At 40.7% G+C, this 27,035-nt stretch overlaps 1 pseudogene; it reads left to right on the top strand.

Moving 5' to 3' along the window:
• Positions 1-5,983: 5,983 nt before the first annotated feature.
• Positions 5,984-25,051, top strand: LOC115263036 (glutaredoxin-3-like; annotated as a pseudogene).
• Positions 25,052-27,035: the final 1,984 nt, after the last annotated feature.

The raw sequence follows: 27,035 nt of genomic DNA, 5'->3' as shown, positions 1-27,035 counted from the left end.
CGGAAGGTGTTGCGTACCATCTACGGCGGAGTGCAGATGGAAGACGGGACTTGGAGAAGGCGAATGAACCACGAGCTGCATCAGCTGCTAAGAGGACCAGCCATCGTCCATACCGCGAAAATCGGGAGGCTACGGTGGGCGGGTCACGTCATCAGGATGTCGGATAGCAACCCGATTAAAATGGTTCTCGAGAGTCATCCGACCGGTACAAGAAGACGTGGAGCGCAGCGATCTAGGTGGGTCGACCAAGTGGAGGACGATCTGCGGACCTTACGCAGAGTGCGGAACTGGAGACAAACTGCCATGGACCGAGTGGAATGGAGGAGGCTTATGTACAGCAGAGGCCACCCCGGCCTTAGCCTGATTGGTAAGGTAAGTAAGTTGATCATATTGGCAGCTACAATGTTATCCAGAGTTTATCCACGCCTTCAAATTCTTTCGATCATAATTCGTCCAAACAATCTTTCGGCCAGATGGCATTCGGTCGGCTGGATACCGAGAAAATAAGATTTCGTTAACATATAAGTTGAGGATCCCCAGGTGCCTGCTCAAAATCAATTCTTAACGTCGCTTTTCATACATCGCCATTTTTTTTTTCAATTTTCAAAAAACTGAAGAAGCGAAGAAAGTACAGTGTAACAATACACTTTTGGCTAATTCTATCCAAGTTATCGGGGAAAAAAAACATTCAAAAAAACAATGGTTAATTTCCTACATCCTTTTTGTGATGTCGAAAACCTTCCAAATTCTTAAAAAAATTAACTAGGCAATCCCCGGTGAAGTTTGTCAGAAAAAAAAACAATAAAATGAAAAAATACATTGCATCAAGCAAAAAAAATAAAGAAAATCAGAAAGCAAAGTTTTTCGTTTCTGCCCTGATTGAGGGAGCAAAGGAGCATGCCGTCGTCAGATGAATTGTCCTGGTTTCTATGCTGCTGTTGCATTGTTCCCTTCAGGGATACCTGGCAAGAAATTGGATGGTTGGTAGGTTGGTTGGTCGGTTGGTAGGCAATGCGGACGAAAGAACACCAAATTAGTCCTTCGCCGTCAGATTGTCGCGCTCTCCCGCGTTGACTCGTCACTGTTGCGATGCGGCGAAAACTAGGTCAACATGGGGTGGGTGAACTGAGCATGGGGGTGGGGGGAAAAACTTTCTGATTACTTTTTTTCTCTCGACGTACCTAACACGGCTTCGTTTGATGAACCGAAGTGAACCATTTCTGGACGTACAAGTAAGTGTTCCATACCACACACACACACAAACAAACGGGCACACTTGTAGTACACATGCATTGGGGGCACGTGTGCCAGGGCCTTTGATTACATAAGACTCCAATCAGGTCAAAGTATCGCTAACTCAGCGAAAAAGCTCGCAAATTTCTCCTCCGAATCCGAACCGAAGTCCGAGTGAGATGGTATTGGAAGACCGAAGAAGCTTCGTACGTCGAGCCTTACATGGCGCTTTCGTGAAAATATCTGGAGCGGAAGGATCCGTTTTGGGGGATGGCGAAATTTTACATCGATTTTCCCATTTCACCCCCAGCAACCCCCAGTCAAGCAGGGCACGTCACGACGACGGACGCTCGCTGGCTGGTGTGACACTCCAAAGTGGAAAAGTAGAACGAAAGCTTCATCCGTTGTTGGTTGTTGGCAGGCAGTCAGTGTTGTGTGACGAGATGATGATGAAAATCGAAGTGCGCAGAAGCAGCTTTTCCCCAAGTTCTTAACCTCTCTCTCGGGACGACGACACGTTCGTTCGTGGGACAAAGTTTCCATTATTGATCCAAAAAGGAAAATAATAAAATGTGCTGCTTTACGTACCGTTTCGTGAAGTTTTTATTAGAATTCACTTCACCACCCAACCCTACGTTGTTATTTCCACTCCTTTTGTCTTTGAACGTACCCTTCGAGCATAGTGCTTCTTGCATGATGTCATTAATGTAAACCGCATTTTATAATCATGTGACCGTTTGAATTTTTAAATACCGTGAAGAATGAATGAACAAGGGAAACAATTAAATCACGTGAGGTCTGTAAGTTTACATGCATTGTCAATGATAGCCAAGAGGTTCAACAACACATTTTCAACCCGTTATCAATCACGTTTTAAGTTCAGTAACTTTATGATATTAGACAAACATTGATTCGAGTTTTCCGTCTTATATAATTTGACCGTTTATTGCCATAAACTTACTTCCTTGAGATTCTCTGGAAAGGTTGTCTCTCAAAATTCCAACAAAGGATGTTTCTTTTTGGGTTATTCTTCCGGGAATTCCTAAAAATATGTTTATTTTACCAAGTAACTTGTATAGGTATTATCCAATTTTCAATAGAAATTCATCCAATGCACCATTCCAAACCAATCACTCAAAATATTTCCACAGATTAATACACTAAAACTTCTTTTATTGCAGGTTATTTTTATTTATGCATCAGCGCAAAAGAAGGGAGACCTATGTATTCCAAATATTGTGCATAGAAAAGGGGTTTCGTAAGGTTCAGACGGTTTTGGGGGATTTCAGATGGTCTCAACGGCGTAAGAAGATTTTCGGATCCATGTAGCATGACCATGCAATGTGTGACGGGTCCAATTTGCGGTCGTTCCAAAAACTTTTTGTAATAAAAATTTTCAGGGCCGGTTGTGGTGGAGTGGGGGGGGGGGGGGCAGCGGTGCTTTGGCCTCGAACTTCCACATATACATACATTTATTTGTTCAACATCATTAAGACAATACATAATCAACAATAGTACGCCACAATACTCGGTTTGTGGCAAACGCTCTCCATCCTCGGTCGCGCCCAATGCTCGCCAAGTCACGCTCCACCTCCTCCGCCATCGTGCTCTCTGCGCTCCACGCCTTCTTGTGCCAACCGGATCAGTTGTAAACACCATCTTTGCAGAGTTGTTGTCCGGCATTCTTGCAACATGCCCTGCCCACCGTATCCTTCCGACTTTGGCCACCTTCTGGATGCTGGGTTCGCCGTAAAGTGCAGCGAGCTCGTGGTTCATCCTTCTCCGCCACACACCGTTCTCCTGCACGCCGCCAAAGATCGTTCTTAGCACCCGTCGCTCGAAAACTCCGAGTGCTTGTAGGTCCTCCTCGAGCATGGCCCATGTCTCGTGTCCGTACAAGACCACCGGTTTTGTACATGGTGCATTTGGTGCGTGGGTGAATCTTTTTCAACCGCAGTTTCTTCTGGAGCTCGTAGTAGGCCCGACTTCCGCTGATGATGCGGCTCCGAATTTCACGGCTCACATTGTTGCCAGTCGTCAGTACCCAAGTAACAATTCGGGCTCTATATTGATTTATTCATTCTTTATAATGGTTTTAACAAATTTTGACCAAGTCTGCGACACATGAATAAGATTTGTGTGTGGTTTATGCTATTTCACTATAAGTGTATTGCATTTTTATTAAATTCGTATTAAATTGTGTGTTCTTATACAAGAATCGTTACTCTGAATCAAGAACATAGCATTTGACAAGCTTGCTAAGATGGCTGCCAAGAGAACCAGATTTTACATCGAAATACAGGTATACCTCGATTTAGTGGACCCTCGATTATATAGACCCACGATTTTATGTATGTACTTCGATTTTATGTACATTTTACCTCGATTTTATGTACGATAGTGTTGTTCTTGGCAGTGCATGCATCACTTCTGTAGGGGTGAGTATGGCAGCATAATCGATCGCGTTCGCTATTGTCTCCAGTGAAAATCAAAACAATAGATGCGCGGGTGTTTAGTGTTCAGTATTGTGTTGTTCTTTGCTGAGTATTGTGTTGTTCTTTACAGAGAAGAACATTAATCAAGACAATTAGATGATCGGCATTGAACCACAAAAACCCCACAACAATTGGTGAGATCTTTCCAATATTATTTATTTATAAATAATTCTACTCCAGTATATTTACTTTATAACTGCATATAAGTTGAAAATTCGCTATTTTCAACATCCTTTCATCTATTGGAAGATGCTTCAGTTCTGGGCTCTTTCTAAGTTGATGAAGGGATTTATAAATGCTTGCAAGGACTTGGCCAGGTGTGTGGAGCTGAGTGAATCTATGACATTGTAGATAGTAGCAACATCAGCAATGTCAATGGAAATATTCAGCTTTGCAACTCCATCCAAGATTTGTGCAAGTATTCATGCTATGCTATGCTATGCTATGCTATGCTATGCTATGCTATTTTACCTCGATTTTATGCACATTTTTTAATGATGAAATTTTTAATATTGAATCAGTTTAATATTGCAGTTTGTATCATGATGACTTATAATGCCGGGGGTTTTCAGCCCTTTTGACACGCGGAGCGCTTTATATCAATACATTGTTTGTGGAGCACCCACATTAGCGAGAAAGCTTACCTCATGACATACTTAGTTCTAATCTCATACTCTCGTAATCTCATACCCTGATTTCTTTTTTTTATAAATATCCCTGGCATTGTCGAAGATTACGATGAGCGGAATGTATGGGGTGATTTCTGGCTACATTTTTTACAGATCCCTTATCAAGGATAACACTTTTGGTGGATGCATGCAAACTGCTCTTTCGCCAGACTTTTCCTCAAAGTTTTCTTACAAACTTTTTTCAACATTTCTTATGACTTCATCACCGAGAATTTTATTAAATTCCTGATATTTTTTGTACATGCCTGCTGATTGAGTTCCAAAATTTGTAGCAAATTCCATAAAAAGGTCATTGTAATGCTTCGGCAGATTACTGACAGAATGTGTGATAAATTATTTCTAGTTCTGTCATGGTAGAATCAGAGCAAGTTAGTCAAGATTCCTCGAATTCAGCGTCTTTTCACGTGTACATTCACAAAAATGAATTCCTCAAGGAATCCTTGAAGGATCCGCGTGAGCAATTCTTGAAGGAACTGCTGGAACATTTTCTGAAAGAATCCATGGAACAACTTTTGAAGAAATCCCTGCCGAAATTTCTGACACAATTCAAATTATATTCAAGAAGAAATTTAAAAAAATCTGTAAATTCTAAATAAATTTCTGAAAACAAGGAATATTTTTAGAATAGATGGATTCCGGAGAAGTTTCGGATGGAATAACTAAAAAGTTTTGGTGAAATGGTTAAAAAACTTCTTGATATTTTTGAAAAAAAAATATCTTGGAGAAATCCCCAAATAAAAATACTAAACTTTTTTTTAACGAATTTCTTGAGAAATCCATACAAAAAATCTTAGAGGTATGCTTGGAGAAAATCCTGGAGGAATTTCTGAGGAAATACATAGAGGAATACCCGGCGGAATTTCTGCAAGAATGTCTTCCAGCATTTCCATAGCAATCCTCTGAAGAAGTCTGCAAAATCGGTAGATATATTTCTGAAGTAATCTTGGATGATTTCCAAAGACTTTCTTAAGAAATCCTTGGAAACGTTTCTGGAACAAAAATATCTTGAAGGAATACTTAAAGGATTGTGAATAAATTTTGGGAATTTTCCTAATGATCTCTTGTAGCATTCTTGAAGCATTCATAGGAGACAGTTCTTTTGAAATCTCCTGAGTAAATTTAGAAGAAGTTTTGAGCTTCTGATTCTCAATGTATCCGTGAATAATATTCTAAAAAAAAGTTCATGGAATATTTTTGAGAAACTTCATGGAAGGTTTTTTGGATGAATGCTTTAAAAAAAGTCTGGAGGAATCTCTTTGGATTTGTGAAAACAAATTCTGAATGAATTTCTTTAGGATTTCCTGGATGATTTTTTGAACTAAATCTACGAACAGTTTCCAAAGAAGTTCTTGAAAGAGTGTCTTTTAGAATACCTGGAAGATTTTTTCAGGAACTCGTGAAAATTTTTTAACCAATCCTAGGATGGATTCCAGCAATGAAAGTACTATCGGAAAATCTGTAGAAGTTTGTTCAAAGTCATCCTTGGTGAAATTTGTAAAAAAAATCCATGGAGGAAAATCTAGAGATATTTTGAAGAAATTATTAGTCGAATTTATAATAAAAGCCATGGTAGATTATCTGACAGAATTCCTCGAAAAATTTGTGATGGAACCCCCAGGTAAGTTTCTATAAAATTCCCGAAAAGTTCTCACATTTCTTTTATAAAGAAACCCTGGATGAATTTCTAGAGAAATCCCAGGAAGTTTTTCTGACAGAAATTTAGATTTAAAAAATCCTTGGAGCAATTTCTAAAGCAAACCTCGGAGAAAGTTTTGGAATAAATCCTTGGGGGATCGTTTGAGAGAATGCTTGAAAGAATTTCCAAAGGATTTTTTGCGAAAAAACTAAAAAGTCTCAGAAAAAAGGTAAAGGATAAATTTCTACAAAAAAATCATACACAACTCTTTCTGAAAGTTCTGGAGAAATCCCTAGTGGAATTTCTGTAGAAATTGGAAGAATTTTCAAAGTAACCCTAGTTCATATTTTTGTAGGAACTTTTGAAACATTTTCTGAAAAATAGTTTCTGAAGGCATCGCTGTAAGGTTTATTAAAGGAATCTCTGAAGAAATTTCTTAATAAATATCTGAAGATATTTCTGTGGACATCTCTGAACGCATTTTTGTAAGAATTTCTACTCATTTTCATAAATAAATTTTTAACAAAAAGTGGAGGAATTTTAGAATTAAATCATGAAAGATGATTTGAAAGAATTCTTTGTGAAATTTATAGAAAAGAAGGAATTTCGAAACAAATCTATGAAGAACATTTCTGAATGTACCCATGGAAGATTTTTTGAAAGAATCCGAGAAAATTTTTTTGGCCGAATACTCGGACAAGTTTCCGCAAACAAAAATAGAATAGAAGAATTTCCGAAGAATTTTTGGTAGACTTTCTATAGAAATCTCGAAAAAAATCCCTATTAAGCGGCCATTATAGATCAATAGAAATATATTCGCCTCCAGGTGATTTATTGTGCATCGTGGTTGCTTGGGTCTTGAACGAATGCCTAGAGAAATTAATAAATAAATAATCAAAAGAATTTCTAAAGTAATCCCTATGCGAATTTCTCGAACAATCTCTGAAGTGATTTGTGAAAAATCATGGAGGAATTGGTGAAGCAAATTTCGTTGAATAATTCTTAGTGACTCTTCTGGAGGAACACATGGAAGATTTTCTGAAATATTCTGTAACATGATGTTTTAATCGGAGACCGCCTTAATAAATTTGAGAATTCTGGGTTAAATTTTATTTAACACCCCAGAATTGCAACAAAAGGCGACCGAGCAGATAACGGCTCAAACCTACACTACTCATATAGAAGCTCGCTCTATCAGGTGCTTCTCACGAATCTCTAAATTTCCGAAGGAACCCCTTGAGGAAGTTCAGATGGGATCCCTGGAGGAACTTATATACTTTTTCATTTTTTGGGACATTTATGCAAATAACGCCATTGTGCATGTCCATTGTTCAAAAAATTGTCTTTTAAATCAACCATACATAGTTTTGGAGCCATAAGTTTTTGATCGCAGCAAAATAGCGAGATAGTGGTTTATTCGTTAATTAGCGACAATTACTAAAATATGCCAAAAACTCCGAGCCTTTTATCGAAAACTCAATTTTCATGCAGCTTTTATATGTTTTGGTATATTTTGGTATAAAATTTACATAAAAATTAAATAAAAAAATTTGCTTCGATTTTATGTAAAATTCGATTTTATAGACATTTCGAAAATTGAAATGTCCACTAAATCGAGGTATACCTGTACATTCCAAAGCGATGTTGAAGAGTAGGCATGAGAGTCCGTTACCTTGTCGCAGTTCACGGCAAGATTCGAATTAACTGATTAGTTCACCCGAAACCCTCACGCAGTTTTGCACACAGCACACCGTCCATTGTTGCTTTAAACAGTCTTTTCAGCTTCCCAAGAAAGCCGTTTTCGTCCATGATTCTCCATAGCTCTGCGCGGTCGATACTGTCGTATGCCGCTTTGAATTCGATGAACAGGTGATGCGTTGGGACCTGATATTCACGGCATTTCTGGAGGATTTGCCGTAAGGTAAAGATCTGGTCCGCTGTCGACCGGCCGTCGATGAAGCCGGCTTGATAGCTTCCCACGAACTCATTCGTTTTAGGTGACAGACGACGGAAGATGATCTGGAATAACACTTAGTAGGCAGCATTCAAAATAGGGAACGCTCTGAAGCTCTCACATTCCAAATGGTCGCCTTTTTGTGAATGAGGCAGATTACTCCTTCCTTTCGGTAGCTGTGCTGTTTCCCAGATCAACCGGTGCAGACAGGTGGCCTACTTTCGTGACCCACCTTTTATATATACGATAAACAAATAATTAACAAGTAAATTTGTGTTATACATGTACATACATTATGATATGTCACCACAGCATACCAAGTCATTGACAAAAACAAGTTTTATGGTAAGTTTTTCAATGTTTGGTAAAATTTTGTAAAGGAAACTGAATCATACATTGTTCTCATATAATTAATTCCATAACATTTTAGTTTTCCTCTACTCCCCATAGTACAAGTCCGAAAGTTTCCAATCGTCTCGCAGTAGGTATGTACCCAGTCGATTTCACACTGAAGGAAATATAGCCATTATCTACGTATGATTCAATCTAGCTAACTGATGAAGGCTTCATTTCCACTTTACACAGTAACCATCCATTCCTAGAACTCTGAGCTCGGTCTTGATGATGCCTGTGGTGCTTTCTCTATGCGTATTATTGTGATGCCTTTTGTTAGTCTCCACTAGGTGGGGGTACTGCGTGGGGCTATTAATTGTTCATGGTTGAGCATCTTCCAGCACTGTGTAACGAGTGTGCTGCGGAAAGGGGAGCCAACTCCACAGCTGATGGAGATAATTATGATGGTGTACATTCGATATGCGTTATGTTAATTTGAAAATTGAGGCTTTTGGCCCCGGATTGCGTTCACTTTCCGTATAGAACTGGCAACTGGGAGTGGATGGAAAATTATGTTGCTATGTACTGTGCTGATGGTGATTATGATTCGATGCGGGGATTAATTTGTTTCTAGAGAGGAAAGATTGCGTTGAAGATAACTGTGCTTTAATATTGAGTTAGCCGTTAGGGTCATGATTCGGGGAAGAAGTCAGTAGGCAACTTGAATGACTTGATTTGAAAAATTTTGAACGATGTAATGAACAACATGTTTTTTATAACAGTCCTCTAATTTCAAAAGTTCATTTACTATTAAGGCGGATATTCTGTCTTCTGTCTTCTGTCTTCTGTCTTCTGTCTTCTGTCTTCTGTCTTCTGTCTTCTGTCTTCTGTCTTCTGTCTTCTGTCTTCTGTCTTCTGTCTTCTGTCTTCTGTCTTCTTTTGTCTTTTTTTGTTTTCTCTCATCCTATGTTGACCTATTACTGCCAAGCACAGCGTTACTCCACGATCTTCCCCAAACTTTTGTTGAAAAGACAAATGAAAGAGCCAAGGGACATCCATTGAACCGGAAGTGAGCACGTCCAATTACTTCAACAAGCTGTTTCTTCACTCGGATAAAGCACAGGGCGATACTATGAATATAAAACACAAACGGAGGTTAGTACGTACGAGGTGTAGAACGAACAAGGGACTATCTTCTGTTGCATAAAAGCGGTATCTAGAGTAAACTCTTGAGCACGTATACTCTTATAGCACAGTTAATTAGACTGTTTGTTCACTGTCCAGGAAAGGTGTGGTGCAGCGCATCTTCGTGCGTTCAAGATGCCGGAGATAAAGCACAGTTCTGTGAAATAATCATTTTAATGAGGGATACTGGAAATTTAAAGGACTGTGAAAGCTCCTTCTCACCCAGGGTAACCCGCTTTTTATTTTTTGAAACACAAACACATAACTTCCATCTAAGCTCCCGAAAATGATTTGCCAAAACGGCATAAACGCGTAAAGCCTCGGGCCCAATTCGTGCTGCAAACAATTCGCAGAACTCAGCTTCATCCTGACCTGATTCTAACGGGTCATGTTTCGAGTGTGAAACCTCACACACGTTAATCCTGCTTCGCTTGTGGCAGATTATGCTTCCGCCACCTGATGGTCTTCCGAATGTGTGATTCAATTCGAAAAAAAAGCTGTAGCGACCAACATCAAAACCAACTCAAAAACAGCATTACAGTCCGGTACTGTAACGCAAGGTGACATTGATCCATCAAATGTTTACATCAGCTTTCTGGCTCCACACATAGCAAGATAGATAGAAACTGATCAATCACACCCACACTTACGGTCTCAGCAACGGAAGAAACATTTGGCTTCGCTGTTGCTTGGCGTAAGCTACAAGCATAAACAGCACGCCGTCGTCGTGCTTGTTTTTTTCCTTCTGGATCTGTGAAATTCGGTTTTTGATTACGCTGATGATGCGCAGGCGTGTAGCATATTATGATAACACGGGCGAACCTAAATTCCAGCAGAACCATCATCTGCACCGACCGACACGACGGGATGACGGCAGTCAGCAGCAACAGCAGCCATACAATTATGCGAAAAATAACAACGTTTTGAGTAGAAACAAAAACGCAGCTTTATTTTGAAGCAACTTATCCATTGCTAACCTATTAATTCTTAAGAAGTTATGTGCCCAATCTTTTTGTTATGTTTGTACTATGAATGCTATGATGAATCTCTAGAACGAAGAAATTTTCAGTTTTATATTATGTTACATTACCCAAGTAACAATCAACATGCCTTGAAGATTTATTCATTTTTTATCCTGGTTTTATACGATCATGTGGAAAAGCTAGTTGTTCTATACTAGTTTTATGTGGTAGTTTTTTACTTTGCACCTTTGGCATTCCATAAAACTACCATATAACTTCTGCTATAAACAACGTCATTTTAAGACTTTCAAGTGGTCATGAATTAGTTTTATCACTAATTATATGCCGTTTAAATAAAACTTGCATTTGCGGTTGTTGTCAGAGATATTCCTTCTTGTAAACAAATAAACAAAACTGTGAGGCAACGCTTAGAACCAACAAAAGATTTCGTGGCCGTATGAAATGCTGTGATAAGACCGTTAGTTCTATCATAAGCTCAGTTATGGCCAGCTTAGGAGGGTTAGCCCTATTGGAGAAATCATCAGGAACGCAGAGTTTTATCAGAAAAATATGTCGCCTAGCCGGGATAATTTATGTAAATACAGAAAAATCATTACTCAATTTTATGATTTCACGTACAGCGCTTTAGATCAAACTCAACGATTCAACAGGTTTCTGTCATATTATTTTCAGAAAAATTACATAATGTTTTTGAAACTCCGCTATGTTGAAAAATCCTTTTTCACACCCAATTCCACCGAGTATATTGAATGCATTTAACTTCCTATTAATTCACAGTTTGTGTGGCGCACTTATTTTCTGTCATTATCACAGTCACATTCACCACAAATTCCCCGTTGCATGTATCCTGACACGTATTAAAATGGGAAAACAAACCTGAATTCCAGACCGGCATCTTTCCAATTGATGGCTGAATAAATAACCAAGCATAATTTATTCAGACGATCGAACATTGATAGTGAAAAACAATCAAAACAAATATTTGACAAGTCAGAATATGGTTACAGTATGCGGCAGGAAAAAATGCGAAAGTGTTTTTCAACTTCAAACCTCGTTTTCGTCCATTTGACATTAAGCAATCTATGTTTCAACATTCCATGATCTATAATAGGCTAGTTTTCTGAAAATTTAATTAAAAAATTTCCCATTTTGGTCACTAATTTTTACAGGGCGGCGCCTGAAACTGAAGACAATCAGAATTTTCAAACCGCAGAAAAGTACACAGGTCGTTAAATTTCGTATCTGATAAAACATTTTTTTTTATTTTTCTCTACAATATCATCAAATATATGTACTTATTTCATCTAGTATGTGAAACTACATGGCTCTGGATCAGTGTGGTCTGGTTATTCATCAAATTTAAGCTAATTTTGTTACTGTTATAGTCATTTTGTTTAATGGCCATTGGGCGCGCAGTTTATTGATATCCGCTTATTAGGCTTACATTATCACATGTTAAACATCAATTATGTTCAATTTTATTTTTCAGTGCTAGAATATAGACATTGACTGATACACTCTCATGAAAAATAGTCATATATATCCCATATTTAGCTTGTGCTTGTGCCTTGAACTTTTCGCATTTTTTCCTGCCGCACCCTGTATATTTAGAAGGTTTATAAAACTATGATACAACCTGAAATCCTAAGCCGGTTTGCATACGAAGTCCTGTAGATCATAATAAGGCTGGGCCAACTAGCCAGATCGTGGACTTTTGGAGGCATAAAGGAGCTCGAGAATATTTTCAAGTCGGCATCAATGGTTTTATGGTTAGGGTTTTTGAATCGCTAAAAAACTTCGATAAAATCAAAATTGTTACTTGGGTATCTAGCATGACATTTCTAATCTGAGTTAATTTCATCATCATTGTATTGTCAGCATTATAAAACTCAGAGCAAATCTGAGAATTTTCACAATTCATGAGGGTCAAATAATCAAGTCTAACGTAACATCATATTGCGACATACATTACATGGCGACCGTATGCAATTCTGACGGGTACAATTTTGGCTCCTCGTGTTTTCGCTCGCTCTATCGCTGCTTTGGCGTTTCTTCGCTCCTGCCTCTATCTTCCTCCAGCTATTATCTCTGATCCACTGCTTTCTCCGGGTGCCTAACTGACCCAAAAGGCGGTGAAGGCGTTCTTGATGACGTTGCATTTATCTTTAGGTTTCTACCTTCCGGAATATCCGCAGCACGGTTCTTAAGCTCCTCGGCGAAGAACGTTTAAACCGAAGCGTCTTCCAGTCAAATTTCTGGAGGAATTCCTGGAGTAATTTCTGAGAAAAATCATCGGAAATCGCTGGACGAATTCCTGGAGAAATTTCTGGAGGAATTTCAGGAGGAATTCCTGGAGGAATTTCAGGAGGAATTCCTGGAGGAATCCCTGGAGGAATTCCTGGAGGAATCCCTGGAGGAATTCCTGGAGGAATCCCTGGAGGAATTCCAGGAAGAATTCCTGGAGGAATTCCAGGAGGAATTCCTGGAGGAATTCCAGGAAGAATTCCTGGAGGAATTCCAGGAGGAATTCCTGGAGGAATTCCAGGAGGAATTCCTGGAGGAATTCCAGGAGGAATTCCTGGAGGAATTCCAGGAGGAATTCCTGGAGGAATTCCAGGAGGAAATCCTGGAGGAATTCCAGGAGGAATTCCTGGAGGAATTCAAGGAGGAATTCCTGGAGGAAGTCAAGGAGGAATTCCTGAAGGAATTCAAGGAGGAATTCCCGGAGGAATTCCTGGAGGAATTCCTGGAGGAATTCCTGGAGGAATTCCTGGAGGAATTCCTGGAGTAATTCCTGGAGGAATTCCTGGAGGAATTCCTGGAGGAATTCCAGGAGGAATTCCTGGAGGAATTCCAGGAGGAATTCCTCGAGGAATTTCAGGAGGAATTTCTGGAGGAATTTCAGGAGGAATTCCTGGAGGAATTTCAGGAAGAATTCCTGGAGGAATTTCAGGAGGAATTCCTGGAGGAATTTCAGGAGGAATTCCTGGAGGAATTTCAGGAGGAATTCCTGGAGGAATTTCAGGAGGAATTCCTGGAGGAATTTCAGGAGGAATTCCTGGAGGAATTCCAGGAGGAATTCCTGGAGGAATTCCAGGAGGAATTCCTGGAGGAATTCCTGGAGGAATTCCTGGAGGAATTCCAGGAGGAATTCCTGGAGGAATTCCAGGAGGAATTCCTGGAGGAATTTCAGGAGGAATTCCTGGAGGAATTTCAGGAGGAATTCCAGGAAGAATTTCTGGAGGAATTCAAGGAGGAATTTCTGGAGGAATTCAAGGAGGAATTCCTGGAGGAATTCCAGGAGGAATTCCTGGAGGAATTCCTGGAGGAATTCCTGGAGGAATTCAAGGAGGAATTCCTGGAGGAATTTCAGGAGGAATTCCTGGAGGAATTTCAGGAGGAATTCCTGGAGGAATTTCAGGAGGAATTCCTGGAGGAATTCCAGGCGGAATTCCTGGAGGAATTCCAGGCGGAATTCCTGGAGGAATTCCATGCGGAATTCCTGGAGGAATTCCTTGAGGAATTCCTGGAGGAATTCCTGGAGGAATTCCTGGAGGAATTCCTGGAGGAATTCCTGGAGGAACTCCTGGAGGAATTCTTGGAGGAATTCCTGGAGGAATTCCTGGAGGAATTCCTGGAGGAATTCCAGAAGGAATTCCTGGAGGAATTCCAGAAGGAATTCCTGGAGGAATTCCAGAAGGAATTCCTGGAGGAATTCCAGAAGGAATTCCTGGAGGAATTCCAGAAGGAATTTCTGAAGGAAATCCTGATCGAATCTAATCGAAGATTTTCTGGAGGAAATCCTGGAGGAATACCTGAAGAAAATCCTGAAGGAATTCCTAGAGGAATTTCTGGAGGAAATTCTGGAGGAATTCTTGGAGAAATTCCTGAAGAAATTTCAAGAGGAATTTTTAAAAATCCTGTAGGAATCTTTGAAGGTAATCCTGAAGTGTAGCTCTGAGTTATGCAAAAGGAAGCAAACATTAAGGCTTTCCTTTAATATCGCAATCCTTCGAAAAACAGCAGCATCCTAATTGGCCCACTTTTTTAAATCTAGAATTGCGTGAAAGCTCTCGTACGTGCCTGACACTGTCTGCCATACAATCCAATTTCCAGCGAGTGAGCAGAAACAAAACACCGGATGATACTTTTCGCTTGTTAGGAACTCAGGGGAAATTGCCTCACGCTGCATTGTGCCTCGACGACAGATTCTTGTTAAATGGAACGTATGCTGCTTTGTGCTTTAGTCATCCCATGCTAGTCAACACAAAATTTTGGTTCGAGAAGTAATGCTTTATAATAAAGATTGTTATAACTTCAATGCGAGTTGTTGTCGGAATAACGGAAAGACATTTTTTGCAGAAACATTTTAACGAAATTTGAGTTGAACGAGTTTTTCAGTTGCATATCAGAGAAAATGTTTTATGTCCTTAAATGTAGAACATTATTTGCCGTGATCCAAGCCGCTTGAAACTGTTCTAAATAAGGTACACCGGGGCAAGTTGAAACGGGTGGGGCAAGATGAAACAGCAGGTTAACATGATGTTTTCTAATGATGATAAACAGTTTGATCGCCATAACGCATAGTTTTTGATCCAAACAATCTTTTAACGAAGGATAAATTACCAAATTGTATTGAAATCTGTTTCAAAACTTCGTGTTTCATCTTGCCCCACCCGTTTCAACTTGCCCCGGTGTAACTTAAGTTTTTTGTTGCATTTCTAAATGTCCCTTCCCCTCATTATCCTTATTTAGTATGTATCTACTACTCAATGTAGTGCACCAAGCGTCTCCATGGAAATGCGCATCGGTTCTCCTCCTGCTCACGGACGTGGGGCGGGGCGGGCGGTGAGGACTGATGAATGTTTTAATGCGCTCTTTAAGCTTTGAATTTTTCATGCAGAGCAGCATGTAAATAAGGACACAGACAGGACCACCACACATGCCACCGTACCCGTTTTATGGTGCTGCTGCATGAACGTACCTACACTTATCCGCATGTTATGGCATAATTAACGAACGTGTACGTGTCATTTCTCTCGGGAAAATGATTCGATGATGATGTCAATCAACTTTGACGCTTAAACCAACTGACGGTGCCCTGTTGTACCTGCATGTCGTCGTCGTACCTCTCTTTAGACCTCCATGTGAAGGCTTTCGTTTGATGGTGGAAGCTTTTTCCAATATAGGCTCCAATGGGATGAATTAATAAGTGACGGTGAAAATTGTAGTGGAATCGACTTCTGATGGGGTCAATATGGATAAACAGTAGAATTGACATGTCATCAGTGGGTAAATAAATCATTAGGCTGATTGGTAGTGGTTTGGATTAGTAATTGGGGTTTAGACAGAATTGGATTTTTTGACTGGCTGTAATTAATGCAAATGTTATGAATTTATCAATGTTTTTCTGTTTACAAATATCCTATCCACAACCAAGCAACAATCATCGTACCAATCATATACTGAATAACTGTACATGAATACATTTAGTTGCTAAACATTACATTCAAGATAACTTACAATAATCAACGGCAGCCGCCCAATACTGGACAGATAACGTTCTACCAGGTCTACCCATCTTATCCAATGCACTCATCTCCTTTTTGTACCAACCATTTTTGAGGGCAACGCCAGCTATGCCCACCGGGAACTTTTACCTCAACATCTTATCATGCAACACCGGAAACACCGGAATATTGTACAGATATACAGGGGATGGCCAAAATGTTTGGGATAGGCAACTTTTTTTTCTCTTACAAAAAAGTTCAACAAGCTATAACTTTTCATAGAGTGCATCAAAAAATCTCAAATTTTGACTGTTTATCAACCTATTATGTGTGCATCATTGGTACAAATTTGGGCTCGATTGATTAATATTTCGCAAAGTTAGAACCGTTCGGGTAAAACACTATTTTTCAGACAACTCATTTTTGAGCTGTCATATCTCGGAAACCAGTGAACCAAATTGAATGAAATTTTGAATGTACACTAACGATATGTAAATGCTTCACAAACTATTAAAACATAGGTACTTTTTAAACGTTGAAAAAAGTTTTCATAGATTGACACTTTTTGGATTTTTCTCGAAAAAATGTAATTTTTTTACATCAATGTCAATAAATTTTAGTGTTGATATCCAAAGATTTTCTACTTCTGTTCTCAAGTTATCTCTAATCAGATATATTAGAGCCTATTAAGATTGAAGGTAGAACATTTTCAGTAATGTTTGTATGGTATTGTAAATTTTACTTATTTTCCTCTATATGGGTAAAAATTTCAATCCGGTATAACTTAATTTGCCGTGAGAAAATATTACATTTTATAACAAACTTATTAAATGTAATTAAATGTAGTAACTCGTATTAAGTATCAGTATATTGTTGATAAACGTTAAAAAAATTCATTCAATTCGGTTCACTGGTTTCCGAGATATGACAGTTCAAAAATTAGTTGTCCAAATAATAGTGTTTTACACAAACGGTTCTAACTTCGCGAAAAATTAATCAATCGAGCTCAAATTTGTACCAATGATGCACATATAATAGGTTGACAAACAGTCAGTATCTGAGATTTTTTGCTGCACTCTATGAAAAGTTACAGCATGTTGTTTTTTTTTTTGTGGGAGAAAAAAAGTTGCCTATCCCAAACATTTTGGCCATCCCCTGTACCTGAGTGACCACGCTAGCGAGATTTTTTCAACGTGTTGTACAAAATACAACAGCGTGATCACTCGAGGGCTAAGAAGTGTTTCGGAGGGATTGTAGGAGTTTCAAGGCCGTACATGATACCCCCATAGACCCCCGGAAAACTCCAGATACCCTCATGGATCTTCCTCAAACCTCTGAAATACCTTGAAACCCTCGAGACCCTGAGACGTCTGAAATCACCCCAGCATCCACCTGTGGTGCTGTGAAGCGATCATGAAACCCCCTTGAACCCCAAGGATCCTTCTGAGATTCCTCGTAAAGTCTCAAAATCACCTTGAAACCCCTTCAATCGCCTAAGAAGCATTCTTGAGACCCCTCAAGACTTCTCCAAAATACAATGACACCCCTGAGATCCCTTGAAGGTCGCTAAATCCTCCTTAGACACTCAAAACACTCCTGAGACTTGATGAAACCATTGGCGTAGCTAGGTGGGGTTCGAGGGGTGCCTAGCACCCCCTAGAACAAATTTGGCACCCTCTAGAATTTTTCCAGTCACCCAAAATTTACAACTGCACAATATAATTCCAATATTTATTAATGGCACAATTGAACATAACTTTAACACACCCGGATTTTTTTTATTCCTGTTGAACGTTTTGGATATTGGTAAGAAGAATCAACAGACTTATCCATGTATTCCTCAACGATCGATCAACGATCAAATCTGACTATACATATCAATGGTTGCTTCTCCGTGATTGATCTGAGCTGGTACCAATTGCACTGAGATCCAAATGAATAAGGGCTGGGACACTCCACTTATTCTCAAAGTGCAATTTAAGCAGCTCATGCATTTTGAATCAATAGTCAGTTGGGAAGGGAAATGAATGTTAGAGTGTGCTGGTTGTTGCTACTAAAGACCAAGATCACCTCTGCATCCCCACAACCAGCACGGACTGGGGTATTTGTTAGACGGAAAGGATGGGAGATCTGGAAGTCACCGTTGGGTCGGTGATGCGATCCATGGATAGGGGTTATTTATAGTGTTCGTAAGGTGATAGATTGGTTGCATAACTTGTAGGCGTTATATACACTGTGATGTGAGTGGAAGTTGGAAGGGAGGGAAACGACTTTTTTTCAATTCGTTTCTGGTTCTAGCGATGGCTATGAACATATGAATATGCATGAGTTGTATATGAAGAGAAGAGAAAGATAGAAAGATACAAAGTAAGATGAAAGGGACGGACCAGGGATTGAACCCATGATCTTCTGCATACGAATCAGAAGCGGTAGCCACGAGACCACCATGCCCGTTAAACCCAACAGACTTCTCCATGGATTCCTCCAGAAATACCTCTATCTATTCATACAGTGATTTCTCTAGGCTTCCTTAATGGATTCCTCCCGATATTTCTTCAATAAACTTCCCTTTGGTATCTCCAGGCATTCCTGATGGGGTTGTATGTACTAGAAATTCCTGCAGAGATTAATCCAGCAATTTCTCCTAAGATTTCTTCGGAAATTCTTATTATGATACTTCTCGAAATTCTTCTAGGGATTCCTCTAAAAAAAATCTATTGGGATTCCTTCAGGAATTCCTGGTGGAATTATTCAAGACAATCTTCCTGGGATCCTTTCATAAGTTCCTCCGGTGATGCTTCCAGGAATTTCTTAGAGGTTTTATTCAGAGATTCTTTCAGAAATTTGTCATGGAATTCCTCCAGGAGCTTATATTGGCTTTCCTCCGGGAGTTGTGGCTAGGATTCAAGCATCTCATGCTGCGATTCATCCAGCAATTCCACTTAGAACTCTTTCAAAAGTTCTCACTGTGGTACCTTCAGCAATTCTACTAGGGCAGTTCTTCCGGAGATTCAACAGGAAAATTTGCCTGGGATTAAAAAAAATCCATTTGGTGATTCTTCTACAAATTTCTTCAAGGATATATACAGGACTTACTCCAGAGGTTCTTCCAGAAATTCCACAGGGAATTTCCCCAAGAACTTCTATTGGCTTTCATTCATGAATTCCAGCTGGAATTCTTCAATAAATTCCCATTAGGGCTCCTTCAGAAATACTTCTAGGGATTTCTCCTATCATACTTACTTGCTGCAATACTTACGGGAAACATCCTGAGATTCCTCCAGAAATTCCTCCTGCGATTCCATCATGGATTCCTCCAGTATATTTCTACCGATTTTTGCCTTTCTCGTACACCAAGGTGTACCGAAAGGCTATATGTTCACTCCAAAAACGAAAATTTGATAGAGCCCACGAAGGGGTCAAGTGTTATATACCAATCGACTCAGCTCGACGAGTTGAGATGATGTCTGTGTGTATGTATGTGTGTGTGTGTGTGTGTATGTATGTGTGTGTGTGTGTATGTGTACAAAAAGGTCACCTCATTTTTAGATAGTAAATATGAACCGATTTCAACGACCGATGGTTCATTCGACGCGGTGTATTGCCCCATTGTTTCCTATTAAAAATGGTTCAGATCGGGCCAGCCGTTCCGGAGTTATGGCCATTTAGGTGTTCCGGACCGGTACCCCAGGAAGGGGTCAGATATGAAAATTCAACAAACCCATGCATGCGACCTATCAAACCACTGCATTTTCGATTATCTGATGAACGGGGAGTAGGAAAATAGTCTCAGACTAAATCTGAACCGATAGTGTTTCGGAACCGGTTCCGGGTGTCCAGCCGGAAGTTGCCAAATATAAAAGTGAACATAAGCCATGCATGCGACACGTCAAATTGCGGCATTTTCGATAACCAGTTGAATGGTGAACAGGAAAGTAATTTCAGACTATATTTGAACCGGTAGTGTTCAAGAACCGGTTCCAGGTGTCCCGCCGGAAGTGGCCAACTAAAAAAGTGAACCAAACCCATGCATGCGACGCATCAAACAGCAGCTTTTTCGATAACCTGATGAACAGTAAGCAGGAGAATAGTTTCAGACCATATCTGAACCGGTTGTGTTCCGGAACCGGTTCCAGGTGTCCCGCCAGAAGTGGCCAACTAAAAAAGTGAACCAAACCCATGCATGCGACGCATCAAACAGCGGCTGTATCGATACTCAGATGTACGGTAAGCAGTAAAATAGTTTCAGACCATATCTGAACCGGTTGTGTTCCGGAACCGGTTTCAGGCGCCCGCTGGAAGTAGCCAATTAAAAAAAAAAACAAACCCAGGCATGCAACACATCGAATTGCGGCTTTTGCGATAACCTGGTGAACGGTAAGTAGCAAAGTAGTTTTAGACTATATTTGAACCGGTAGTGTTTCAGAACCGGTTCCAGGCGTCCCGCCTGAAGTGACCAACTAAAAAGTGAACCAAACCCATGGATGCGACACACCAAAGAGCGGCTTTTTCGATAACCAAATGAACGGTAAGCAGTAAAATAGTTTCAGCCCATATCTGAACTGGTTGTATTCCGGAACCGGTTCCAGGTGTCCCGCCGGTAGTGGCCAATTAAAAAAGTGAACCAAACTCAGGCATGCGACACACCAAATAGCGACTGTATCGATAATCAGATGAACGGTAAGCAGTAAAATAGTTTCAGACCATATCTGTTCCGGAACCGGTTCTAAACCCAAGTAACATGACTAGCTGAATGATAGTTTCTTAAGCTAAAGTTTGCTCAAGATTGGGTTGTTCCACTCTTGTATAGCAAAAATGTTTGTTGGGGATGTCCCGCTGGAAGTAGCCAATTAAAAAAAAACAAACCCAGGCATGCGACACATCGAATTGCGGCTTTTGCGATAACCTGATGAACGGTAAGCAGGAAAAAAAATTCAGACTATATCTGAACCGGTTGTGTTCCGGAACCGGTTCCAGGTGTCCTGCTGGAAGTGGCCAATTAAAAAAAGTGAACCGAACCCAGACATGCGACACACCAAATAGCGGCTTTATCGATAATCAGATGAACGGTAAGCAGGGAAATAGTTTCAGACCATATCTGAATCGATAATATAGTACACTGACGAAGTTGAAGGGGTGAATCCTGCTGAATGCGTCTGTTGATGACCGAAGAATAGTAGGTCGAAACGCTTAACAAGCTGTTTATCACCGATAATCACAAATCATTCTTCTAAATAACATATCTGAACCGGTTGTTTTCCGGAACCGTTTCCAGATGTCTTGCCGGAAGTGGCCAGTTTAAAAAGTGAACCAAACCCATGCATGCAAAATATTAAATCACCAAACATGTTCGATAACCAGATAAACGGGCAGAAGGAAAATAGTCTTTGACCCAATCTCTGAGCACACCTAAGATTACCGGCAGTGTTGCAGAATCAGGATTAGATGCATCGCTGAAATTACAACAAAACAAAATCGATGCAAGCGATACATATGCGTGAACGAACAAAATCTTGATAAACATTTAAGCTATCTTGAAAATTGCCACCGTAATTATACAGTAGGATGGATCAATGTTGTATGGGAAAATTTTAATTTTATAGCATCAATCCCTTTTTGCAATTTCAATTACTGCGCACAATTATACGTGGTTGAGCCATCGCGCTCTGTAACACGGTTGAAATTTGAATGGGTTTTTATTTTGGGAAATTTTACTTGCTTGCACTTTTTTTTTGTCAAATTTTACATGAATCTTATTCTGCCGTTCCACGCCCAATTCCCATATAACATGGGATAATCATGCGTAGAACGGCAGTAGGGGAGACTGGGGAGACTTGATCCCTTTTTCTTAATTTACCAGAAACTTTAAGAAAAACCCGGATTGATCCACCTAGTGGTGATAGTGCCTTTCTCGTCGAATATGTACTCATGACGTTTCCGTTGACGTGAGCTGAAATGTTCCTGTATCATGAGAATACTTTACTTAGAATTTTATCAGAGCCATCATTGAATTGACTTTAAACTTATTGATGGCACATATTCCGACGTTATGTTCAACGTATAGGCAGAGTTGAAAAATATCAGACCTCTCAGTTGACAGCTTGACCGCCTTCACTATCACTGGAGGCCGACCAACACCAAGACGATACAACATTTTCACAAACACAGATACCTTAACGATTTTCGACAAAGTATTTTCTACACACTTCTACACACGCTATATTTTATTATCATTGGCTACAAGATGCATGTAAAATTTGACAAAAACATGAAAGTAACTGAAATTTTTCATACTGAATCCCATACAACTTTCAACCACATTACAGTGCGTGAGAAAGCTACCAGTCGCACAAAAAAAAATACGCAGTCATTTTAGACGCGAAAGAGAATTGAAAAAGTTTGTTCGGAGTTATTACGATTAAATTTTAATTTTCCCATACAACGTTGACCCATCCTTCTGCATTATTACACCTCAGGAATCTGAAATGGTGTGATTGGATGAGATCGTCTTAGTTTTGTCAAGATATCTATCGCTTGCTTTAATTTTTCTCTCTTTTCAATTCCGACGAAGCATCCAACGCTAGTTTTGGAATACTACCGGTAGTTTCTTATGTGGTCTGACACTATTTTCTTGCTTACCGTTCATCAGGTTATCAGCAAATCCGCGATTTGACGTGTCACATGCATGGGGTTGGTTCGCTTTTATATTTGGCCACTTCCAGCGGAAACCTCGGAACCGGTTTCGGAACACCATCGGTTGTTCCAAATATGGTCTGAAACTATTTTCTTGCTAACCGTTCATCAGGTTACCTAAGGAGCCGCGATTTGATGTGTCGCATGCATGTGTTTGGTTCACTTAAATATTTGGCGGTGGAGCGGGCCTCGTTTGATGGTTAGAACACAAGACTATCATGCCAAGGGCCTGGGATCGAATCCCACTCCCGACATATTCACAAAACGTAGGTTCTTCCTTCGGAAGGGAAGGGTCCCGAGATGAACTAGCTTCGAGTTAAAAATCTCGTTAATAAAGACAAAAAAAATATTTGGCCACTTCCGGAGGGAACCTGGAACCGGTTCCGGAACACCACCGGTTGTCTCAAATATGGTCTAAAACTGTTTTTACTAACCATTCATCAGGTCGCCTAAGGAGCCGCGATTTGAAGTGTCGCATGCATGGGTTCGGTTCACTTTTATATTTGGCCACATCTGGCGGGACATACGGAACCGGTTCCGGAACACTTCCGGTAGAATCTTAGGTTGTCTGAGACTATTTTCTTGCTTATCATTCATCAAGTTATTGAAAAAGCCGCGACTTGATGTGTCGCATGCCTGGGTTTGCTTCACTGTTATATTTGGCCACTTCCGGCGGGACCTCCGGAACCGGTTTTGAAACACCGGTAGTTTCTTATGTGATCTGAGACCATTTTCTTGCTAACCGTTCATCAGGTTATCGCAAAGGGCGCGATTTGACGTGTCGCTTGCATGGGTTTGTTTCATTTTTATATTTGTCCACTTCCGGCGGGACGCCCGGAACCGGTTCAGGAACACTACCGGTTCAGATATGATCTGAGACTATTTTCCTGTTAACCGTTCATCAGGTTATTGAAAAAGCTGCGATTTGATGAGTCGCATGTATGGGTTTGGTTCACTTTTATATTTGGCCACTTCTGGTGGGACCTTCGGAACCGGTTCCGGAACATTACCGGTACAGATATGGTCTGAGACTATTTTCTTGCTTACCGTTCATCATATTATCGAAAATGCCGTGGTTTGTTGTGTCGCATGCGTGGGTTTGTTGCATTTTCATAGCTAGCCCCTTCCTGGGGTACCGATCCGGAACGCCTAAATGGCCATAATTCCGGAACGGCTGGATCGATCCGAACCATTTTCAATAGCAAACAATGGGACCAGATTCCGCGTCGAATGAACCGTCGGTCATTAAAATCGGTTGAGATTTACTGCCGAAAAGTGACGTGAGTTCGATTGTACACATACACACACACATACACACACACATACACACACACAGACATCACCTCAATTCGTCGAGCTGAGTTGATTGGTATATATGACTCGAATCTCCGAGCCTCCTATCAAAAAGTCATTTTTGGAGTGAACATATAGCCTTTCCAGTACACTTAGTGTACGAGAAAGGCAAAAAATGTGTGTTTCCAACACAGTCAATGTGCGGCATGGATGTTTACTAAAAATGTGTAGGCCGAACACATTTTTGAGCGTAGCCGTTTTTGCGTGCAAAATACGAAACTGCGACAGACACGAATGTTTCTGCAGAAGTTTAACTCAAGAGATGGGTAGTTGGGTGTACGAGGAACCTTCGCAGGAGAGATTTGCGTGACAACACCGTATTTTAGCTGCCGTCGTAGGTTCAAGATACTGTCGATCAGTTCAATAAATTAATAGGGTAAGTATTTTGTATTTCTATCCGGCGGTTCCGGTTTGGCTCCTTATCAATACTTATATGCTATGTATGCTATCTGGCAGCTAGATCATCGTTGGTGTCGGTGGTGCACTTTTCCGCCGAATGAGTTGACCAATGCCATCAGATTCTCGCGGTTATGTCCGAGATGGCCAAGCGGGCACCCTTCGGTAGACTTCAATTTTCGGACGTTCCGGAGGTACATCAAATCGATGCAGTCTCAACGGTCATATTTTCCAAAAATGGCAAGGAAGTCGAAAGAATCGACGGAGTGGATATAGCTGCGCTGAGGGCCAAATGCCGCTGAAGACAGTACGACCAAACGCGGGCCAGTTCAGATTTTCATTTGAAGGCACTGATATTTCGCTCCAACGTTATAACATTCAAGGACAATCGTAATGTGGATTCTCCAAGCAGATGATATCCATCATCAATGAGACGGGGTTGGTTCGATGACGGATAAAGAGGTGCGATAGAGTCTGAAAGCCTTCTCGGATTGGCCTACTTATCCTCAGGTCTGCGTCAAGGATGAAATCGAAGGGCCCAATGTCTTCGAAGAATTACTAGCCGCTGGTTAACTGAATGCGGCGCTGTAAGCATTCTAACGTGAGCGACATGGAAGGTAAGGTTTTTAGCTGTTCAAAGTGCTCTTGGGTTTCATTCAACACTGTTAGCGATGATAGTTCCTCACAGCAGCAGAAAGAACTTGAATCTATTGAGAACTGAGCTACACTGCCGTGAATCGTATATCTGTCCCATCTTTGTTGGATTTCCTGTGCAAATGGGACAGATATGCGATTCACGGCAGTACAGGTCGTAAGTCCTGGTAAAGTGTGGAACGTTTTGATGGTTGGTATCTTTGACCATCATGATATCCAACCCCAAGGGATGGGTGGGGTAATTGAACTTAGGGTTGAGGAGATTGTCATTGGTGTGGTCGTCATCATCAATGGGTTCGGGGGTTTTCTCGTTCGGAATGATTATGTTTGCATTGAAGATGTATTCGCTGTACTCCAACACAATGAAGACATTCTTCATTGCGAAGTTTACAGTTTGTTTACGGGAGAACTGCTTTTGAGTGCTCAGAGGTGGCGATTGCCTCGGTGAGGAATTCTTCAACATTATTTCATTCAACACTGTTAGCGATGATAGTTCCTCACAGCAGCAGAAAGAACTTGAATCTATTGAGAACTGAGCTACACTGCCGTGAATCGTATATCTGTCCCATCTTTGTTGGATTTCCTGTGCAAATGGGACAGATATGCGATTCACGGCAGTACAGGTCGTAAGTCCTGGTAAAGTGTGGAACGTTTTGATGGTTGGTATCTTTGACCATCATGATATCCAACCCCAAGGGATGGGTGGGGTAATTGAACTTAGGGTTGAGGAGATTGTCATTGGTGTGGTCGTCATCATCAATGGGTTCGGGGGTTTTCTCGTTCGGAATGATTATGTTTGCATTGAAGATGTATTCGCTGTACTCCAACACAATGAAGACATTCTTCATTGCGAAGTTTACAGTTTGTTTACGGGAGAACTGCTTTTGAGTGCTCAGAGGTGGCGATTGCCTCGGTGAGGAATTCTTCAACATTATTTACCGCACACTGACTTCTGTAAAGGTTGACTGCTATGTAATGCAAAAGAGGGATTTTAACTCTGCAGTCTCTGGAGTCTACACACCGGTTAGAGGGTTGGTCGCGCCTAGCCGGGTGAACGACCAACTCGCTTCGATTAACGCACTGTTTGTCATAAACGATCAAACATGGCACAAGTTTGAGCGAATTCGTCGGTCGTGTGGCCGGGTTTGTCCGGTCATTTGACTGATGCATGAGTACTACCATTACGAGTTGGGTGAGTAAGAATTCATGCAGATAGAAGCAACCCAGGTAACTATGCGGCTTGGTCAGTGTTGCATGCATGAAGCGTGCGTTGCCCTGTTTGTGCAGTTGGAGCCGGGTTGGAGTGGAGAGGGCCCACTAAAAGGGCCACTACTAGTCGCATTGTAGCTACATATCTTCAACTTGGCTTTACTGGATCTCTTTTCTACTGTGATTCGGTTTTGTTTGTACATGCGGGATAGTGCTTGCTTTGTTTGCACCGTATTTGTGCGTGAATTGCGGCATGGGCTGCGTGGTTACTTGAGAAATAAAATGTGGGTCGGTGGAGAAGGGTGGAGGTTTGCGCGGGAGGGTTGGTAAAAATTACTAAAAAATAATAACAATGGGGGCTGCATTATGGTGTTTTAGGTTCATTCATGTTCAAAACAAACGCGTTTTGATGCATCGCATGGATTGGGTTAACTTTTCATACTTGACCACTTCCGACGGATCACCCTGATACGGCTCTGGAACACTTCCGGAGGTCACTTATGCGGTCAAAGTAAATATTATCGCATGCCGTTCATTACGTTATCGAAAGAGCTGCGATTTAATGTAACATGCATGAGTTAGGTTTATTTTTATATTTGACCACTTCCGACGGGTCACCCGAAGCTGGCTCTAGAACACTTCCGGTGGTAACTAATGTGATCTAAGCACATATTCTTACTTATTTACTTGAAGTTTTCGGAAAGCGGCGATT

The sequence above is a fragment of the Aedes albopictus genome, chromosome 2, assembly GCF_035046485.1.
Source record: "Aedes albopictus strain Foshan chromosome 2, AalbF5, whole genome shotgun sequence".
NCBI classification, from domain to species: Eukaryota; Metazoa; Arthropoda; class Insecta; order Diptera; family Culicidae; genus Aedes; species Aedes albopictus.
This window is presented reverse-complemented; position numbering and strand designations above follow the sequence as displayed.